General features: G+C 34.6%; 1 protein-coding gene across 4 annotated transcripts in view; it reads right to left on the reverse strand.

Moving 5' to 3' along the window:
• Positions 1–19,565, reverse strand: part of LOC143249230 (uncharacterized) — a 95,011-nt gene that overhangs the window by 22,152 nt on the left and 53,294 nt on the right. For 2 of the 4 annotated variants that reach the window (XR_013027661.1, XR_013027662.1), the window contains exons 1-2: positions 11,608–11,704; positions 83–386 (exon numbers count right to left, since the gene is read on the reverse strand). The exons of 1 other annotated variant lie outside the window; for it this stretch is intronic. The gene's annotated coding sequence lies outside the window, so the exon portion shown is untranslated. Of the gene's footprint in view, positions 1–82; positions 718–11,607; positions 11,705–19,565 lie in introns of those variants that run through there. One more of the 4 variants, XR_013027660.1, reaches the window with a different exon arrangement.

Raw genomic sequence — 19,565 nt, forward strand, 5'->3', positions numbered from 1 at the left:
CTGACTTTGGAACCAGACATATAAAAGTTTGAATTAACAGTTGCTAAGATTATATAAAAGCTTAGACTGCTAAATAACTTACTCTGGTGAGTTGTAAATAAGGTTTAGCGATTTTCTATAACCAACAGTCGAACGGGCGATGCTGTCTCGCGTAACAGTTTCACAGCCTCTTTGAAGGAGATGTCCCGCAGTGACATGTCGTTCACCTAGAAAATCCGTTGGAGACAAAAGAAATGTTGTATTTTTTTCATATTAAATCGTGCTGGAATAAACTTTGAAACTAATAAAATGATTCGACTTATAGCCAACAAAGCATCTCCCCTCTTTAGACGGCCATCTTGGAAAGCTGCACCATAGCGAAGAACATCTGTTACAACTATGGCCTCCTATAAGATAAGATGTGAGCTATTAAATAACAATTATTATTGTATTAGACTCACGACAAGTTCTATTGATAAGCTGCTTTCTCACTAAAGATCTTAAACTGTTTATTCTCCAAGCGAATAATTTACTTGTAAAACAAATTCTGATCTATAACGTAGAGTTAATATTTAAAATAAGCCATATAACGTTTAATTAATTCTAGTGATGCCATTCAATTATAAATCTATAGTTTTGTTTTTATTTAATACAGGCCGTGCGTGTTTGGTAATTAAAGCTCCTAACTCGCAATCTATAGGCCACGACTTCGAAACCGCGTTTCTGAACGTGCTTGCCCTTTCAGTTATGGGGTTTACAGAGCCACAATCAATCCCACTACTCTTTCACGGAAAAAGTTAACGGTAGGTGGTGTTGTAATTAGGGCGAGTGTTTCATGGTCCGCCACCAGAGAGTGACACGTGTAACGATCTCATTGTCCTACAAACCAGATACGATTATGTTAGGAAGTAGTATCAAATAATGCGTTGCTAGGAGATGCCATGTGATAATATAGTTAAGGGTTATTCAACATAGAGCGTGTTGCTAGGCGACGAACTAGTAACAGAGGGTGCACTCCTAGAAACAGATATTGTAACCAAGGGATCTATTAGTAGATGTTATTACCAAGCTTATATAGGATTGGAAACTATTACTTTCGTAGAACTGCTTATAGATTTCAGTTGTTCTCAACTTATGTTTACAGTTTTAATATATTTACCTGCATTGGTCTTACAAAAGTGGACGGTGCTTTCATAGGCAGAAGGTATTATTTGGTAAATTATTAAATTGGACAAAGGCGCATTGTGGGGTGTCTTAAGATGTGATTACATCAAACAATTTAGTCTAGACTTAATTATGTGTTCTATAATTTACAAATAAAACTCTTATTTTATTATTTCAGTGTGACAACTATTATGACACTGTTATCAGTTTTTATCACACGTATTATCTTAATTTGTCCAATATTTGAATGAGACATTCTTTATAACCAATAATTTACCCTGCATCTATCATTATATGTATTAAACATTTCACTAATTCATTTATTCTCTAGTTTTTGGTTTTATATTGACTTACATAGCATATTTTTGAATTTTGTGTCACAAGCCTAGTGTGTCACACATGACAAGTAATAAGATGTCTTCAAATAACGTTCACTTTCATTAAACCTAGTATGTCATACACCGACAAGTTATATATAACATGTCCTGAACTAACGTTAGCTGTCATAAGCCAAGTGTGCAGTGGCGGATTTAAGGTTGTGTGAGCCCAGTGGCTAATAATTTACATACAGTAAAATCTTGACAGTTATTGGTTTTAACAAACTACGCACACTTTTCTGTCATCATAGCAATGTGCGTAAAACAACAAATTGCCAAATCGTTAGTCTTAACTAGTAATTTACGCACTTTCTTGTACTAGTGTTTTGTATATAAGAACCAAACCTATTTTTCTTTATAGATATTTGGATTAATTGTTTTTCTGCAATGTTTAAATATTTTTAAAAGTACATTTTAAAGAATATTCAACATTGTTTTACCATAGAATTTGGAACTAATGTATATCTCTTAAGATGTCCGAATATGGTGAAAAATTATTGTCTGTCCTGGAATAGCTAGGTGGTTAGTACGCTCGACTCGTAATCCGAGGGTCGCGGGTTCGAATCCCCGCCACACCAAACATGCTCGTCTTTTTCACCGTGAAGGCCTTATAATGTCACGGTCAATCTCACTGTTCGTTGGTAAAAGAGTAGCCCTAGAGTTAACGGTTTTTGACTTTCACACAGAGCTACACGAGCGCTAGCTGTCCTTAATTTAACAGTGTAAAACTAAAGGGAAGGTAGCTAGTCATCATCACCAACTTTTGGGCTAGTCTTTTATCAACTAAGAATGAGATTGCCCATAACATCACAACGTCCCACGGCTGAAAGGGCGAGCACGCTTGGTAGGATGGGGATTCAAACCCGTAACCCTGAGATTACGAATTGAATGCCCTAACCACCTATCTACACTGGAATTTGTTGTTTTTTTCAGCAATGGAACTCGAACAGAAATCGTCGCATTTCTAATCTTGGTAAGCTAACCACTAGGTTTCACCCAGAGCGAATAGATATTATTGGAATTACGGCCAAAAATGTCGTTAACAGTAATGGTTCCCAACTAATGCATTCTAATTATGATAGTTTTCTGATATTGACTAGGAACGTTAAGTATCTTTTATCAGCCTGTCACGGAGACTAGTATCTTTAAATATCAAATTTCTTTCTCGTTCTGATTTTTATTATTAGGTAGCTTGCTTCTGGTCACGAACAGTTCCGTCGAGAAGTATGAAGATGTCTTCCTTCTCACTAATCGTCACCAAACAACCTACGTTCGAAATAAAACCGGTAAAGAATCAATTTCATTCTAAACAGGATTTTATCAATCCTATTGTCATGTTACACACCAACAAGTGTCAGCGTCTTGAAACTCTAATCACCAACAAAGGTCAATGTCTTGAAACTCTAATCACCAACAAAGGTCAGCGTCTTGAAACTCTAATCACCAACAAAGGTCAGCGTCTTGAAACTCTAATCACCAACAAAGGACAGCGTCTTGAAACTCTAATCACCAACAAAGGTCAGCGTCTTGAAACTCTAATCACCAACAAAGGTCAATATCTTGAAACTCTAATCACCAACAAAGGTCAGCGTCTTGAAACTCTAATCACCAACAAAAATCAATGTCTTGAAACTCTAATCACCAACAAAGGTCAATGTCTTGAAACTCTAATCACCAACAAAGGTCAGCGTCTTGAAATTCTAAGCATAAACACAGGTCAGCGTCTTGAAACTCTAATCACCAACAAAGGTCAGCGTCTTGAAACTCTAATCACCAACAAAGGTCAGCGTCTTGAAACTCTAATCACCAACAAAGGTCAATGTCTTGAAACTCTAATCACCAACAAAGGTCAGCGTCTTGAAACTCTAAGCATAAACAAAGGTCAGCGTCTTGAAACTCTAATCACTAACAAAGGTCAGCGTCTTGAAACTCTAATCACCAACAAAGGTCAGCGTCTTGAAACTCTAATCACCAACAAAGGTCAGCGTCTTGAAACTCTAATCACCAACAAAGGTCAATGTCTTGAAACTCTAATCACCAACAAAGGTCAGCGTCTTGAAACTCTAATCACCAACAAAGGTCAGCGTCTTGAAACTCTAATCACCAACAAAGGTCAATGTCTTGAAACTCTAATCACCAACAAAGGTCAGCGTCTTGAAACTCTAATCATAAACAAAGGTCAGCGTCTTGAAACTCTAATCACCAACAAAGGTCAGCGTCTTGAAACTCTAATCACCAACAAAGGTCAACGTCTTGAAACTCTAATCACCAACAAAGGTCAGCGTCTTGAAACTCTAATCACCAACAAAGGTCAGCGTCTTGAAACTCTAATCACCAACAAAGGTCAGCGTCTTGAAACTCTAATCACCAACAAAGGTCAGCGTCTTGAAACTCTAATCACCAACAAAGGTCAGCGTCTTGAAACTCTAATCACCAACAAAGGTCAGCGTCTTGAAACTCTAATCACCAACAAAGGTCAGCGTCTTGAAACTCTAATCACTAAAAAGGTCAGCGTCTTGAAACTCTAATCACCAACAAAGGTCAGCGTCTTGAAACTCTAATCACCAACAAAGGTCAGCGTCTTGAAACTCTAATCACTAACAAAGGTCAGCGTCTTGAAACTCTAATCACCAACAAAGGTCAACGTCTTGAAACTCTAATCACCAACAAAGGTCAGCGTCTTGAAACTCTAATCACCAACAAAGGTCAGCGTCTTGAAACTCTAATCACCAACAAAGGTCAGCGTCTTGAAACTCTAATCACCAACAAAGGTCAATGTCTTGAAACTCTAATCACCAACAAAGGTCAATGTCTTGAAACTCTAATCACCAACAAAGGTCAGCGTCTTGAAACTCTAATCACTAAAAAGGTCAGCGTCTTGAAACTCTAATCACCAACAAAGGTCAGCGTCTTGAAACTCTAATCACTAACAAAGGTCAGCGTCTTGAAACTCTAATCACCAACAAAGGTCAGCGTCTTGAAACTCTAATCACTAACAAAGGTCAGCGTCTTGAAACTCTAATCACCAACAAAGGTCAGCGTCTTGAAACTCTAATCACCAACAAAGGTCAATGTCTTGAAAATCTAATCACCAACAAAGGTCAGCGTCTTGAAACTCTAAGCATCAACAAAGGTCAGCGTCTTGAAACTCTAATCACTAACAAAGGTCAGCGTCTTGAAACTCTAATCACCAACAAAGGTCAGCGTCTTGAAACTCTAATCACCAACAAAGGTCAGCGTCTTGAAAATCTAATCACCAAAAAAGGTCAGCGTCTTAAAACTCTAATCACCAACACAGGTCAGCGTCTTGAAACTCTAATCACCAACAAAGGTCAATGTCTTAAAACTCTAATCACTAAAAAATGTCAGCGTCTTCAAAATCTAATCACCAACAAAGGTCAGCGTCTTAAAACTCTAATCACCAAAAAAGGTCAGCGTCTTAAAACTCTAATCACCAAAAAAGGTCAGCGTCTTGAAACTCTAATCACCAACAAAGGTCAGCGTCTTGAAACTCTAATCACCAACAAAGGTCAGCGTCTTGAAACTCTAATCACTAACAAGGGTCAGCGTCTTGAAACTCTAATCACAAACAAAGGTCAGCGTCTTGAAACTCTAATCATCAACAAAGGTCAGCGTCTTGAAACTCTAATCACTAACAAAGGTCAGCGTCTTGAAACTCTAATCACCAACAAAGGTCAGCGTCTTGAAACTCTAACTATCAACAAAAATCAGCGTCTTGAAATTCTAATAACCAACAAAGTTCAGAGTTTTGAGACTGTAATCACCAACAAAGGTCAGCGTCTTGAAACTCTAATCACTAAAAAAGGTCACCGTCTTGAAACTCTAATCACCAACAAAGGTCATCGTCTTGAAACTCTAATCACTAACAAAGGTCAGCGTCTTGAAACTCTAATCACCAACAAAGGTCAGCGTCTTGAAACTCTAATCACTAACAAAGGACAGCGTCTTGAAACTCTAATCACCAACAAAGGTCAGCGTCTTGAAACTCTAATCACCAACAAAGGTCAATGTCTTGAAAATCTAATCACCAACAAAGGTCAGCGTCTTGAAACTCTAATCACTAACAAAGGTCAGCGTCTTGAAACTCTAATCACCAACAAAGGTCAACGTCTTCAAAATCTAATCACCAAAAAAGGTCAGCGTCTTAAAACTCTAATCACCAACACAGGTCAGCGTCTTGAAACTCTAATCACCAACAAAGGTCAATGTCTTGAAACTCTAATCACCAACAAAGGTCAATGTCTTGAAACTCTAATCACCAACAAAGGTCAATGTCTTGAAACTCTAATCACTAAAAAAGGTCAGCGTCTTGAAAATCTAATCACCAACAAAGGTCAGCGTCTTGAAACTCTAATCACTAACAAAGGTCAGCGTCTTGAAACTCTAATCACCAACAAAGGTCAACGTCTTGAAACTCTAATCACCAAAAAAGGTCAGCGTCTTAAAACTCTAATCACCAACAAAGGTCAGCGTCTTAAAACTCTAATCACCAACAAAGGTCAGCGTCTTGAAACTCTAATCACCAACCTAGGTCAGCGTCTTGAAACTCTAATCACTAACAAGGGTCAGCGTCTAGAAACTCTAATCACAAACAAAGGTCAGCGTCTTGAAACTCTAATCACAAACAAAGGTCAGCCTTTTGAAACTCTAATCACAAACAAAGGTCAGTGTCTTGAAACTCTAATCACCAACAAAGGTCAGCGTCTTGAAACTCTAACTATCAACAAAAATCAGCGTCTTGAAACTCTAATAACCAACAAAGTTCAGCGTCTTGAAACTCTAATCACCAACAAAGGTCAGCGTCTTGAAACTCTAATCACTAAAAAAAGGTCAGCGTCTTGAAACTCTAATCACCAACAAAGGTCAGCGTCTTAAAACTCTAATCACCAACAAAGGTCAGCGTCTTCAAACTCTGGTCACCAACCTAGGACAGCGACTTGAAACTCTAATCACTAACAAGGGTCAGCGTCTAGAAACTCTAATCACAAACAAAGGTCAGCGTCTTGAAACTCTAATCATAAACAAAGGTCAGCCTTTTGAAACTCTAATCACAAACAAAGGTCAGTGTCTTGAAACTCTAATCACCAACAAAGGTCAGCGTCTTGAAACTCTAACTATCAACAAAAATCAGCGTCTTGAAATTCTAATAACCAACAAAGTTCAGAGTTTTGAGACTGTAATCACCAACAAAGGTCAGCGTCTTGAAACTCTAATCACTAAAAAAGGTCACCGTCTTGAAACTGTAATCACCAACAAAGGTCATCGTCTTGAAACTCTGATCACTAACAAAGGTCATCGTCTTGAAACTCTAATCACCAACAAAGGTCAGCGTCTTGAAACTCTAATCACTAACAAAGGTCAGAGTCTTGAAAGTCTAATCACCAGCAAAGGTCAGCGTCTTGAAACTCTAATCACCAAGAAAGGTCAGCGTCTTGAAACTCTAATCACTTACAAAGGTCAGCGACTTCAAACTTGAAGCAACAACAAAGATCAGCGTCTTGAAACTCTAACATTTTACTTTTAATTCTAACTAATCACCCTTCACCTGTTTCCTTGATGAAATGTTTCACAAAATTTATGTAAATTTGTGTTTCGCCAAGTGTTAAACTGAGAGACAATCGTATAATTAGTTTAAATCTATTTTAGTTTGATTTCCCGTTGTTCATTTGATTCATGTTGTCTCTAAAGAGTCGCTCGTGCCATCAATTCTTTGAAAAAAATCGTTTGCAGGTTGATGCACGTTACTGGCATTTCGAAACGACCACATCAAATAGAACTCGAAACGTAAACACAAATTACTTGATTCTTTTGAAGAATAAAAATAATTTTCCTTTGACATATTAATGGTCGTCATTGTTTTCAAACAAAGTATGCTTCACTTTTTTAATAATTGAATGACAATTTTAGAAAACTAAATGTTGTCCTTTTGTTTGTCTCTTGTTGATTACTCTATCGACAAACTGTGGTGTTTCGATCAAACTCCGATTTGATATTTATAAACCTTCACAGTTAATGATAAAACAAACACAAACGTGATAATAGGAAACATTTATTAAATGTTTGGGAATCCTCAAAATAAAACATAATTTAATGATAAAACAAAACACAAACGTGATAACAGGAAACATTTGTTAAATGTTTGGGAATCCTCACAATAAGATATAATAATAAAACAAAGCACAAACGTGGTAACAGGAAACATTTATTAAATGTTTGGGAATCCTCACAATAAAACATAATAATAAAACAAAGCACAAAGGTGATAACATGAAACATTTATTAAATGTTTGGGAATCCTCAAAATAAAATATAATAATAAAACAAAGTACAAACGAGATAACAGGAAACATTTATTAAATGTTTGGGAATCATCAAAATAAAACATAACTTAATGATAAAACAAAGCACAAGTGTGAAAACAGGAAACATTTATTAAATGTGTGGGAATTCTCACAATTTCATCATCAGTAACGTGGGATAGAAAACAAGCAAACAATATTTGTAATTACAACAGAATAATTACAACACACAAGAATAAAGAACTTGAATATATAATTATAAGTTGAGGAAACGATAATGTGGCACAACTGAAATAGTCAAATGAAATGGAGGTTAAATATAGTGAATACTGTGTAATATTTAATGATGAAGCAGAGTTTTTATGTACAACGTTTCTTTACCTTTAGGTCACGTAGCGGCCTTTGCTAACCTACAAGACATAGGTTTTTCTGTAGGATTTCTGCATCAATAGAGTTCTCAAGTGAAAGTACAAACACATTGTTGATGGTTCACTTTTAAGTTTTATTTAACCATCTCATAAGTGTAGATACCAGAAGAAGTTGTGTTGAAAAGTTATATTTAGCCTATTTTCAAATGGGGTGTTCTGACTTTCAATATGATGTACAGCCAATAAAATCACTTTTAACAGCGACTTGTTGCTGTTTCCCAATAGCTTTTGATGTGGTAATTAATCAACACAGGCAGGAGCCACAGTTTTTATCAACAAACTCCTACTAACGTCACGCGCTTCCTGGCGCTAACATCGTAAGGTTTTAGTTTTGACGTCTTTTCAATGTCAGAGTAAGAAGTATTACTTTTAATTGTCTCACTAGCACGAGGGTTGATTACATTTGAGACAATATTTGAAATGTTAGACCCTCTTCCAGCAGAATGGTTCTGTTTTAATTCAAAAAAAGCATTCTCGTCAGTATTAAATCTCTACAGGATAGCACAAGTTTAGTGGAGTTCTTTACTGGTATACAGATATTTCCTTAAATCTCTAAAGGATAGTAATAGTTTAGTGGAGTTCTTTACTGGTATACAGATATTTCCTTAAATCTCTAAAGGATAGTACTAGTTTAGTGGAGTTCTTTACTGGTATACAGATATTTCCTTAAATCTCTAAAGGATAGTACTAGTTTAGTGGAGTTCTTTACTGGTATACAGATATTTCCTTTAAATCACTAAAGGATAGTACTAGTTTAGTGGAGTTCTTTTCTCGTATTCAGATAGTTCCTTAAATCTCTAAAGGATAGTACTAGTTTAGTGGAGTTCTTTACTGGTATACAGATATTTCCTTAAATCTCTAAAGGACAGTACTAGTTTAGTGGAGTTCTTTACTGGTATACAGATATTTCCTTAAATCTCTAAAGGATAGTACTAGTTTAGTGGAGTTCTTTACTGGTATACAGATATTTCCTTAAATCTCTAAAGGATAGTACTAGTTTAGTGGAGTTCTTTTCTCGTATTCAGATATTTCCTTAAATCTCTAAAAGATAGTACTAGTTTAGTGGAGTTCTTTACTAGTATACAGATATTTCCTTTAAATCACTAAAGGATAGTACTAGTTTAGTAAAGTTCTTTTCTCGTATTCAGATAGTTCCTTAAATCTCTAAAGGATAGTACTAGTTTAGTGGAGTTCTTTACTGGTATACAGATATTTCCTTAAATCTCTAAAGGATAGTACTAGTTTAGTGGAGTTCTTTACTGGTATACAGATATTTCCTTAAATCTCTAAAGGATAGTACTAGTTTAGTGGAGTTCTTTACTGGTATACAGATATTTCCTTAAATCTCTACAGGATAGTACTAGTTTAGTGGAGTTCTTTACTGGTATTCAGATATTTCCTTAAATCTCTAAAGGATAGTACTAGTTTAGTGGAGTTCTTTACTAGTATACAGATATTTCCTTTAAATCTCTAAAGGATAGTACTAGTTTAGTGGAGTTCTTTTCTCGTATTCAGATAGTTCCTTAAATCTCTAAAGGATAGTACTAGTTTAGTGGAGTTCTTTACTGGTATACAGATATTTCCTTAAATCTCTAAAGGATAGCACTAGTTTAGTGGAGTTCTTTACTGGTATACATATAGTTCTTTAAATCTCTAAAGGATAGCACTAGTTTAGTGGAGTTCTTTACTGGTATACAGATAGTTCTTTAAATCTCTAAAGGATAGTACTAGTTTAGTGGAGTTCTTTACTGGTATACAGATATTTCCTTAAATCTCTAAAGGATAGTACTAGTTTAGTGGAGTTCTTTACTGGTATACAGATATTTCTTTAAATCTCTACAGGATAGTACTAGTTTAGTGGAGTTCTTTACTGGTATACAGATATTTCCTTAAATCTCTAAAGGATAGTACTAGTTTAGTGGAGTTCTTTACTGGTATACAGATAGTTCTTTAAATCTCTAAAGGATAGTACTAGTTTAGTGGAGTTCTTTACTGGTATACAGATTGTTCTTTAAATCTCTAAAGGATAGCACTAGTTTAGTGGAGTTCTTTACTGGTATACAGATAGTTCTTTAAATCTCTAAAGGATAGTACTAGTTTAGTGGAGTTCTTTACTGGTATACAGATATTTCCTTAAATCTCTAAAGGATAGTACTAGTTTAGTGGAGTTCTTTACTGGTATACAGATATTTCCTTAAATCTCTACAGGATAGTACTAGTTTAGTGGAGTTCTTTACTGGTATACAGATATTTCCTTTAAATCTCTACAGGAGTTTAGTGGAGTTCTTTACTGGTATACAGATAGTTCCTTAAATCTCTAAAGGATAGTACTAGTTTAGTGGAGTTCTTTACTGGTATACAGATAGTTCTTTAAATCTCTAAAGGATAGCACTAGTTTAGTGGAGTTCTTTACTGGTATACAGATAGTTCCTTAAATCTCTAAAGGATAGTACTAGTTTAGTGGAGTTCTTTACTGGTATACAGGTATTTCCTTAAATCTCTACAGGAGTTTAGTGGAGTTCTTTACTGGTATACAGATACTTCCTAATTTTTACGAAGTGTATGTACTGTTTACAAATCTGGGGTTTGAGGCTGAGTGAAACCATGTTGTTGGATTATACGGACTGTGAACCTGATGGTTAATGATTCACCGTACAAACAAACATGTTCACACTTTACGCCCATGAGTGCACTTTTCAAGTGTCGGTCCAATCCAAATATTTTGTCAAACAAAATAACAGTAGCCTGAGATTTGGTGGCGAGTGCTGCTTTCTCTCCTGTCTATCAGGTCAAAAATTAAAGAGTGCTATACGTAGGTAACCCTTTTGTAACCTTGCATGAAAATACGAGACAAAATGTAGTTCGCAAACTGTGTTTCATAAAGTTTCAAGCAAAACATTTTACTCTTGAATATACAGAAGTGACAAGTATTGTTACTGATATCTAAAGAATTACCCTAATTTGGTTCAAATTTATTAAGTTTCAATCTCCTCAGTGTGGGTTTCTTAAAGATTTAAGAATGAAGTCTCCATGAGAAATCTCAGACTAATTTAAATTTCGTTAATAAATATAATACTGCCGGCAGCTGAACAGTAAATATAAGGGCTTAAGAATGCTAAATTTCAGGGTTCACTCCTGTAGAAATACAATGAGGATGGACCATTGTGAATCTCTATGCTTAAAGTAAGTAAACAATGTTATTTTATAGATTGTTCTTCTGAAGCAGACTACTACAGTTATAAATGTCTCGTTATTGTATACATTTTGGTGACGTCACTTACAGTAGACTTACAAACTTAACCCAACCTAGGAATTGGTCATCAGTTTTTAATATCTTACCAAATAGGTGTCATTTCCCCCTGTGACACTAATCCCCAGTTCATTGTTGTCTTTCTTGAGGACAATAGTTGTATCTACAAAATCCTCAATAGTGGTGACAGCTGGATGTTGAGAAAAAAATACAAATGTTGTTATTGTTCATGGAAAAAAAAAAAAAAAATAATTATACAGTTTCATAAAACTGAAACTAAAAGAAAACTGCAACAAATTTAACTATGAATAACTGTAAATTATCTAGATTTCGAAACGTGAAGTACACCTTTTTTATTTCATTACTTTGACTTTCAAAACACGTTAGCGAAACACTGTAGTATCAATCTTTTATTAGAGATTTAATTTCCTATTATTGTAATAAACATGGATGTTTTTAAATAACAGGATATTTAATACTTTTATGTGAGATAACCTTGAGGTTTTATTTATCCCCATACATGTGGTGTTGATCAGAACTTTTAAAATATCTTGAATCAGACTAAACATGCGAAAAAGTACGAAAACACTTGAAAATATCACTATCACAAATATACTAAGTACCCTTACCATTTATGACGCGAGGTTACTTTCATAACTCTAGTTAAGGTTTCTGGTTATTATTGCTATTTGTAAGTGACACACTTTAATGACTGTTACCAAAGCCTTAAAACTCTCTTAACAATAGTTATCGTTTATTCCTTACTATGTGATATTTAAATATTTATCTCAAAATTTTATTCACGCACCACAATGACCCACAATACTGGAACCACATCAGGTCCTCTAAAACTTGATTCGTGGACTGTATTATTAAACATTGCATACTAAACAAAACTCTATTTAAGGAATAATGTATTCATCAAGAAACACATTTTCAGCCTGACTTACGCGGCCATCATCTGAAAAATCACAGGAGTTACTGGTCTACAATGTTTTTCAAAGCAAAAACTATTTAAATGGCAAAACTGTAATTTGATAACCCCCAAACCAAATTCGTTCTAGTATTTATTGCAACTATAAAACTTATACAAGCCAAGTAATATTGGCAATAAAAACTTACTGAATTCTAGTTTTACATAATATGAAGTTTCATAAAGCAACTTTGTTCTTCAGTTATACAGAACAGACTTCATTACAGAATGAAATGCACAATGTTTTGTTCCACATTACTTAATACTTCGACTGACCATGTATCACTTCTCTCAAGCCAACACCATTTGCCACTGATGGCTTCTTCCAAATGTGATCGAACTTCCACGTTTCTAACCTAACGAGTCTTTTTCTGTCCATTAGCTCTTAGGAAACGAAACTGTAGTTCTAACAAACACAAATTTTGTTGCTCAAAATGTTGGTGCTTACACTCTTATCGTCGTAATTTTACAAAAAATGAAGCAATACGCTTCTGTTATTCACGTAAAAGCGTGAATTTATAAAAAAAAAAAATCGTAATTGGAATGTAAAAAAAAAAAGAAAACCTGTTAAAACAGTAGTTTAAATTAAGGTAATGTAATGATAACTAGAAAATCTCATGAACTTACTTTCAGAAGACATTGGTATTTCAAAATACATACATTCATAATTAAGCTTACATGTATGGCTCTTTAAAATTATAGCTTTAATAGTACATACTTCTAACATGCGATTGAAATCACTTTATCTGACAATGGACGAGAACTTTAAAAGTGTGAAATCAGATTTATTTTCAGAGTTAACATTTGATTCTATGACCACCTGCCTCTTCCTAAGCCTAACTATTGATAACTTATTGCACCCTTGTAGATCTTCACTTTTCTCTTTAGAACGCCCTCCAGTGGTTTAACGGTAATTTTGCAGAATTTCCATACTAAAAAAGTCGGATTTTGATACCTATGTTGGGCATATCATAGATATCCCATTGCATAGTCTTGTGCTTAAAAATAATCAAACCTAATCTCCAGATAATTTTTTCTCACGTCTCTATGAAACCAGTTTCTAGCCCTTCAATATTTTTTATACGTTATCTAAATTTTCTGATAAACTTACTGGATTTGTTACCAAAGGTCAAACAGAGTGTAACCTCTCCAATGGTTTTATTACTTCCTACAAAGCCAGCTGACTTCGCATTAAAGTTTTGACTTTGGCAATCACACCCTTGTGCAAATTAATTGAAACAAGACAGAAAATTACGATTTTTCAATTTTTTGCGTTTTATTTCTGAGAATCCAAAAATTACTCACAAATTAATACATGATATGACGGCCTTTATTTTTCAGAAGATCATTACTCCGCTTTGTCATTGAATCCACGAGTTGACTGTAATCTTTACTAATTTTTGGATTGCGGTACCACACCTCAATTAGCTTATCTTTCGTAGTATAGTATTTTCCCCGAAGACTTTCTTTACAAATCGCTCAAAGATTTTCAATAGGATTTAAGTCCGGAGAGTTTCCAAGCCAGTCCAGCACCTTTATTCGCGTTTTAGTCATAAAATTCTTCAGAAGTTTAGATTTGTGGCACGGAGCCAGATCTTGCTGAAAAATGCCAGATCCATCTGGAAATCTCTTTTTCAATTCTGGAACGACTCTTCTCTGCAAAACTTCGATGTACTGTGGTCCTCGCCTCATACCTTCTACGACATGTAAGCCTCCGACGCAATAGCAGCTGAAAAGCCCCAAAACATCTTCTTCAAGGGATGTTTTACGAACTGATTGATGTAATATTCCCGAAGTTTCTCACCTGGAGATCTGCGAACATGCAGACTTCTTTGACCCTGTACGAATAAATGAGTTTACTCACTGAATAACACCTTCCTCCATTGTTCTTGCGTCCAGTTCTTGTATTTCAGACCCCATTCATACAGTTTTTTCTTCATTGAGTTGGTAAGAAGTTGTTTAATAACTGATAAACTTACTTCTTATACCAAAGTATAAATTTCATCATATATCCCCAAAATAAATCGACCGTACTGCAAAACACAGCTAATGACGCCGTTTGTGTGAAAAACTTACTATTGAAGGAAATCAGCGAGACTAGAAAGGCCGCCATGCTAAAAATATATAGAAATATATAGTTATGCAATCTGTCTCTATATATGTACATACAAATATATAGTTATGCAATCTGTCTCTATATATATACATACAAATATATAGTAATGCAATCTGTCTATATATATATACATACAAATATATAGTTATGCAATCTGTCTCTTTATATATACATACAAATATATAGTTATGCAATCTGTCTGTATATATGTACATACAAATATATAGTTATAACAACTAGTATCAAAACCCGGTTCCTAGCGTTGTATGTTCTTAAACATACCGCTGTGCTATTGTGGGGATTAGTGAATGAGATCTGATGTGTACCAGATAAGAGAGAGGGAAACTGTTTTTTAATAACTAAAACTCATTAAAAACTTCCATATTTAGGTAAACTCTCCCTAAATTACTAGTTCAGATGTAAACAACTGTTACATTTCTTGAGAAGTTGGTTGGCTGATTGTGTGGCGGTTATGTTTAACAACAGTTTGAGGTTTCGTGGTGTTCACCTCTTTGTTCACATCACTTTCATTTGTTGTTACTTTACTTTAAGTTCTAGATGTCAGGTATTTCTATTAGCGTGACTTTCTGAGTGAGACAAGAATTTAACACCAGCAGTACAATTAGCCAAACGATACACTTAGTAATAACGCGCGAAGTCAATAAAGTTTCTTTGTTTTTGAATTTTGCGCAAAGCTACACGAGAGCAACCTGCGTTAGCCGTCCCGAATTTAGCAGTGTAAAACTAGAGGGTAGGCAGCTAGTCATCACCACCCACCCCAACTCTTGGACTACTCTTTTACCAACGAATAGTGAGATTGATCGTCACGTTATAACATCATTTTGAGTGAAAGAGCGAGCATGTTTAGTACGACGAGGATTTGAACCTGTGGCCCTCATACAAGTCGAGCGCCCTAACCATCTGGCTATGACGGTCACAAGTCAATAAAGACAAATAGATGTTGTTGTGTTTTTAATCTATAATTGGATATCAACCCTTGTTATGTTTAGAAGCCAATACGGGAAACAAATACAAGTTTGTCGCTATTATCAGAAATAATTACCAAGAGGTTTATAATTCAGTTTTTAGTTGGTAATATGTTGCCTTAACAGGACAGTAAATGAAACTGGAATGTTTTTGATAAAATTACATTTCAAAGTCACCAATGATTTCACATTATTCATACTGTATCGTATTTTGAGAACAAAATACTATCGAGAACAAATAACAGGGGTAAGCCAGCCACTAGGATTCTTGGTTGGTGGTTGTATTGGTCTCTATGGTGAAAGTAAGTTGTGATTTTCGGTTGATTTTTATGAAGTACCTTGATGAAATAACACATAACCTTATGAAGTAGCATTTAACTCAAAATAACAGCTTGACCGACCACTTTACAGCTGTATTACTTTTGTGGTGTTTAATATAACACATGACCTTATGAAGTAGCATTTAACTCTAAAATAACAGCTTGACTGACCACTTTACAGCTGTATTACTTTTGTGGTGTTTAATATAACACATGACCTTATGAAGTAGCATTTAACACTAAAATAACAGCTTGACCGACCACTTTACAGCTGTATTACTTTTGTGGTGTTTAATATAACACATGACCTTATGAAATAGTACTTAACACTAAAATAACAGCTTGACCGACCACTTTACAGCTGTATTACTTTGGTGGTGTTTAATATAACACATAACCTTACGAAGTAGTACTTAACACTAAAATAACAGCTTTATTTTACAGATACATTACTTCACCAAGCTGTATGTGACATGGATTAACGTTTTTTGATGAATCGTTTTAATATATAGATATTTCGTAAAAGGAATTGTTGATTTTCTAGGTGAACAGCACAAAGAACCAATTATAACAGTGTGACAGGCTCTCACAGTTATTTACGTTGTTTTCATCCAATTACATAGTAGTCCAGTTATACATAACAACAGTTACAAAATAAAATACAGATGTATAAAAATGTCCGGAGTCTCACGGTTTCTTGTAAAATACATGATTTTACGATATTTTAAGAATGGTCACCTCCTTTGTCATTCAATAATAAGTCGGCTGCAGTTTTCTATTAACCAAGGCTATCAGTCTTAGTTTATCATTAGTATATGTGAACTAATTGAATATATTTTAACGGTTTGCGATTCTCATGTGTATTAGGAGGAAATTCTATTGTATGTTTGTGTGTGTGTGAGTTTTCTTCTTCGTGCAATTCGATTGATAACTACGTGATACATTGCTTATACACTGACCAGTGAAGTGACTGTGATCAGTTGTTTTTTTCAGAACTTAACTGTGATAGCTTCTTGAGGTGTTTCGAAGTTAGTTAATTAAGATATGATAAAATATAATTTTAAAAAATACAATGTGCTCTTTAAAACAAAGTATGGACAGCTCATTACGAAAAAATGCTGTATGAACAAATGTTTAAAGGAATGGAAACAAAACTGACCTGTTATTAAATAAACAATCACACACACAGTACCGGATTGATGTATAAGCCACATAGGTTCAAATCTAGAGTCACACTAAGCCTTATTCCTGTCCTTCACACACACATATCAAAATGAAATCTAATTTTGATTAAAAGAAAAACATGGATACGGCTTCTAGATGTATAACTGAGAATGTTTTCTCTGCTTAACGTGAACAACAGATAAAGAAAGCACTTGTCTGCATAGAGTAAGGATCTTTATATGCAAAAAACGGCTCGTTTGGGCTGAGAAAACACTTTACATAGAAGAGCGAACAACGTTTCGACCTTCTTCGGTCATCGTCAGGTTCACAAAGAAAGAGGTAACTGACCGGAAGCTGACCACATGTTTGAAAGGGGTTGTGTAACTGTGTGTCGAAATGTAGAGGGCGGTATTAGATGTTTGAATATATAATTTATTATATTAATATAGGTATAAAGGCGTTCCTTTATATTGGTTTATTTTGGGTTTAAGTTGTTGTATAAGTAAGGCTTCTTTAATTTTACGTTTGTTTATGTTTGTTTCTTTATTTAATATTTGAGTGTTTTCTATGGTTATGTTGTGTTTATTTGACTTGCAGTGTTCGAAAACGTGTGAAGGTGACTTTTTTATGTTCTTTGAATCTGGTTTCCATTTTCTACTTGTTTCTCCAATATAGAAGTCGTGGCAGTTATCACATTGTATTTTATAAATAATGTTGGTGTGGTGTTTGTCAGTGTAGTTTTTTACATAGTATAGACCTCAGTTTTGTGCCGGGTTTTGAATAAATTTGGTATTAATTGGAATGTCATATTTTGTTACTAATTTTGCCAAATGTTGGTTATTTGTTTGCTGATGTCGGGAATATATGGTATACAGCAGTATATGGTTTCGTGGTTTTTTTGATTCGTGAGCTGTATTTACTTTAGTTGGTTGATTTTGCTTTCTGTCTAGGTGTGTGCGTATAATGTTTTCTACGGTTTGTGGAGGAAACTTATTGATGTTGGTGAAGTATTGTTTTATTTTGTCTAATTCATCGTTAATTTTATCTGGTGAGCATAGTTTTATGGTTGTGTTTATTTGGTTTCTTAGTATGTTGAGTTTTTTTGTGTTGTTTCATGTGCTGAGTCCCAAGGAATGTATAGTCCAGTATGGGTGATTTTTCGGTGGATTTCTGTTTGAAATTGTGTATCAGTTCTTGTAATTTTGAGGTTAAGAAATGATATTTGATTGTTTTCTTCCTGTTCACATGTGAAGTTGATGTTGGGATGTATAGAGTTAATGTGATTGAAAAAATTAAGTATGTGTTCTGTAGATTTGAATCCCGCAACCGTGTCATCTACATATCTATACCAGTATAGTGGTGGATGTAATGCTGTGTTAATTGCTTGTGTTTCAACTTGTGTCATAAAAATATTGGCTAGAACTGGTGATACTGGGTTGCCCATGCTTAGGCCGTTTGTTTGTATATAGTTTTGGTTGTTGAACATGAAGTTTGTCTTTTAAAGTTAGGAGTACAACAGTTAAAAAATACTGGAAACAGTACATTCAGGAAGCTTATGTTCCAAACTGACTTTCTCCACAGCTGGATGAGCTCGGTATCCTGCAGTTTGAGTAACTCTAAGGGAAATCTCCAAACAACTTTCTTGTTGTCAAGACTGCTTACACGAACTGAACCTTTTAACACTTATACAACTAGGAAGCTTCCGTTTAGGTTTCTTGTTCCGTTTCTTGGAAGATGAAGCATCCATCTGACGCATTTCTGAGAAAATAACACCGTTAGAGTTCACACTCGTATCATTCAGAAGAGATAATTAACTTTACTTTTAAAATATTATTTATGTATAAAAATACAAAGAAAACAAAAACTGTTTCCCTGGCAGATCAATCATCAACAATCTAAATTCTGTAACCAAGTCTTTAACAGATAAGATAGATGGCACCAACCTCTAATATTAAACAAAGAATCCAATGTCTTATAAAAAATCTTTTCTTTTACTCACTCATGTTGTCTTATCTGTTTAATAGCCAGCCTATGTTGAGGATCTTTCTGTAGCATACCTGCAAATATTTAATTAATTACTAAAAAAATATACCTTCAAAACACTTATAAAACACTGCAAAAAGAAACAAAAAGCAACATCTTGTTCATCATACAAGAAAAAAATATTGTCATTACCAATCAATTGTACTAATCTAGTAGGTACAGGTGAAAAAAGGTATATACATTAAATATATAACTATAGTAGCTATGGATATTTTAAAATCATATATATAACATTTGGTATGTGTATCACGATACAACACACTGTTGGTGCATGAGATATCAATTACATCCAGTCTCCATGAACCAATCTAAATAGTACTCTTGCCATTAGACAGATTTATGTCCATGATGGACCAATATAAATAGTACACTTGCCATTAGACAGGTTTATGTCCATCATGGATATATGTGAATATAAAACGATTATCAAAATAATTAATATTAA

Source organism: Tachypleus tridentatus, chromosome 4, assembly GCF_004210375.1.
Source record: "Tachypleus tridentatus isolate NWPU-2018 chromosome 4, ASM421037v1, whole genome shotgun sequence".
In the NCBI taxonomy this organism is placed as follows: domain Eukaryota; kingdom Metazoa; phylum Arthropoda; class Merostomata; order Xiphosura; family Limulidae; genus Tachypleus; species Tachypleus tridentatus.